The sequence below is a fragment of the Octodon degus genome, unplaced genomic scaffold (genome assembly GCF_000260255.1).
Source record: "Octodon degus isolate 3935 unplaced genomic scaffold, OctDeg1.0 scaffold00116, whole genome shotgun sequence".
Taxonomy (NCBI): Eukaryota; Metazoa; Chordata; class Mammalia; order Rodentia; family Octodontidae; genus Octodon; species Octodon degus.
The window spans coordinates 6,565,771-6,569,202 of record NW_004524692.1 but is presented as its reverse complement, the minus strand read 5'-3'; the positions used below and the strand labels follow the sequence as shown (position 1 = coordinate 6,569,202).

The 3,432-nt window shown below is 35.1% G+C and overlaps 1 protein-coding gene across 1 annotated transcript in view; it reads right to left on the bottom strand.

Annotated features, from left to right (window-relative positions):
• The window catches only part of Slamf6 (SLAM family member 6), a 68,132-nt gene that overhangs the window by 907 nt on the left and 63,793 nt on the right, over positions 1 to 3,432 (bottom strand). The gene's annotated exons all lie outside the window — the stretch shown is intronic.

The following is a 3,432-nucleotide window of genomic DNA, read 5'->3' as shown; positions in this document are numbered from 1 at the left end:
CGCAATGTATTAATTATTGTAACTGTCATACTAACCTGTTTTGAAACTATTTCATTGCTATTTTATCTTTTTCTCATTAAAATTAATAAAAGAAAAAAAAATTTCTGAATTTAGTTACAATTATAGCATCACATTTCCAAGAAAAATGAAACTTTTGCACAAGAAATATGAATAAAATCATACCAAGATACCCAAAAATGAAATTGTCTAAAACTAATTGTGAAGAAAAAAAATCATTAAAGCATATACATAGAAAAAATATTAGCTATGGAGGAACAAAATTAAATGGCATCTTATTTCACATTAGAAAAAAAAAAAGAGCAAGTGGTAAGAAACTTAGACTTATTTATTCAAAGGACTGAAAAAGAAAAAAAAAATCTGTCCTCATTGAATTTTATACTTGGCAAACATACCTTTGAAAACTAAAAAGTAAAATATTTTCCAGTTATTACAAACTCAAAATATTATAATAACTCCAGACATAGAATATAGAAAATAACAAAGACCATAATCCAGAAGGCAAGAGAAATTGCTGTGTGGTCCTGGATAAAGAATAAAGAGCTCTCAAAGTGGTAGTTTTGCAGGATTATATAAAATATAATTATGTTAGAAGAACCCATTTAAAAGATCATTGAAGATTTCCACAAAACAGTATCAATCTTTTTTTAAAAAAAATTTTATTTATTCGTGTGTGTGTGTGTGTGTGTGTGTGGCCAGCTCAGTCCACCAGGGGGCGGGGCTGGCTGGCATGTGGTGCTGGGGGATGAACCGCTGTCCCTTTGGCTTTGCTAAGCTTGTTCTAAGTAGGTGCTTTAGACCACTGAGCCATCTCACCAGCCCAAAACAGTATCAATCTTATGTCAGGTTATATGCATATTTTTTCGTGTGTGTGTGTGTGTGTGTGTGTGTGTGTGTGTGTGTAAAAGACAAAGAAGAACTAATGTAAAGTTAATGGAAAATGGAAAAATACTTTTTAAAGTTTCTAATACCAGGAGAAAATATCATGCTTATAAGTAGATTATAAGTCAAAGATACAATATAAGTCATAAAACAAAAATTAAAATTAAACAATATTCAGAAAATTAATTAAAAATTAAATTAAATATTTCAAAACAATATTCAAAAAATAAAATAAAATTGTGAGTCCAGCTAAGAGGCCAGAATGTAGTGCATCATATGTACGAATCTGTGATCAATTCAGCATACTCACACAGTATTTGAATAGGGTACTATATATAAAAATATCAACTAAGAAAAAGTTTTTACAATAGGTAAGAATTATTTTTTGGTGCCGGGGATTGAACTCAGGACCTTGCACTTGCCATATAATTAAGAATTACTAAGAGTAAAACATAACAAAAATGCTGAAATGGCAAATATATGACCAGCACTTCTAACAGTTTGGGGATATGATATCGCAAAAAGTTCTAGTGTGTGGTGGATGTGGACAGTGTACATGATGCTTACTTGTGTCACTTGTGGGACTGAGCTACTGCTATTTGCTTGATATCCACCCTGTAGACCTGGACAGAATCATGACCCATAGGGTGCAGGAGAAGTGCATTTGTAGAGTATGCTGATGGAAATACTTTGCTGCTATATACAAAAGAATAATTGAAAGACTATTGTTGTATGTCTCTTTTTCCTCCTGTATTTGTTTGCCCTATTTGATGGGTTCTTTCCATTCTCATTCATTGAACTGTGGTCATTTTAATCCCTCTCTAGCATATCTTTTAGTAGTCTGTGTAGGGTTGGCTTTGTCGTCATGAAATTCTTTAGTTGTTCTTTGTCATGGAAGTATTTCACTTCTCCATTAAACTTGAAAGAGAATTTTGCAGGCTATAGCAGTCTGGGTTGGAATTTGTTTTCTTGCGAGACTTGTGCTTTGCTCCATGCTGTTTTTGACTTGATGGTTTGTGAGGAGAAATCTGCCGTTATGCTGATGGGTTTTCCTTTAAATGTGATCTCTTTCTTTTCTCTAGCAGCTTTTAGTATATTGTTCCTGTGCTGAATTTCTGGGATCTTGATTATTATATGTCTAGGTGTGGTTTTAATTGGCTTGATGCCATTTGGAGTTCTATATGCTTCGGTTACCTGAATGGCAGATTGTCTCCCCATATTGGAGAAGTTTTCTGTTATCACTTCTGCCCATATTTTTTTATATCATTTGTATTGACTCCTTTCTCATTGATGCCTATTAGTCTCACGTTGTTCATCTTTGCATTATCTTGCAGATGTTGAATTATTTTTTCCTGCATCCTGGTTGTTTTTAAGAGATCTTTTCTTACCTTTTCACTAGCTGCAATGGTGTCTTCAAGGTCTGAAAGTCTATTTTCACTTTCATTCAAATAGTTTTGCCAGCTGGTTTTAATTTCCTGTATATCACTTTGGATCTGCTTCATGCATTCTATTTCTTTCCTATGTTGCTCATTCAAGGATTCCATCATTTTTATACGCTCCTCTATTTTTTATCAGTGTCTTCTTTAGAAGTACTTAGTACTTTTTTGATTATAGTTATTTCTTCTTTTACTTCAGAAATTATTTCTGATCTGATTTCCTCTATACCTTTCTGCAGTTGTTTCTTTACCTCCAACGCTATTATTTCAGAGATTTCAGGTGTGTGCTTTCCAATTTCTTCTATGCTATTGTTTCCTGCATTTGATCTGGGTGGGCTCAGAGCCTGAGAATGCATTGTTTCTTCTCTTTGTCATTTTTGTATAGCACTGTCTTCTGACCTTTGATGTAAAGCTTTGGTTGAGTTATTACCTTAGCACCAGGTCTGGATCTACCAAGTTCAAATTCATCCACGTAGGTATGGCTTGGGTCTGGCTGCTGGGCTCCACTTCTTCCTGCTGCAGCCCTTGGAAGTGAACCCGCTGTGCCACTCTGGCAAGATGTCCTGCTCCTGGATCAGCTGGGTGGGTCTTGCCTCTAGCCTCTCTGCAGGGAGTTCTGCTGCAGGGTTCTACACTGGGCCTGTCTGATGGAGGAAGTTCCACACACATGCCTGGCCTGGGTGCTGGCTGGAATGAGGCTTTGGCGAGAGGGTGGGTAGTCCCGCTCACTCTCACTGGGCCTACACGCTGGCTGGTCTCATTTTTTTTTTTTTAATTTTTATTTTTTTTAATTTTTTTAAAAGTTTTTATTCATTTTAATGAGAAAAATGGCAATGAAACAGTTTCAAGACAGGTTAGTAGGACAGTTACAATAATTGATACATTGTATATTGTCTTCATAATAGTTATTCACAGGACAAGATACAGACATATCTTGTCTAAATAATATTAGTGCAAATCATTCTTCTCATTGAACTAAGAGAAAGTAGCTATATATCTATCCATATATACACACACACACACACACACACACACACACACACAAAATGGCCTTTTATTTATATCCTCCTTTTTTGTTTTGCTTTGTCAGAGATGG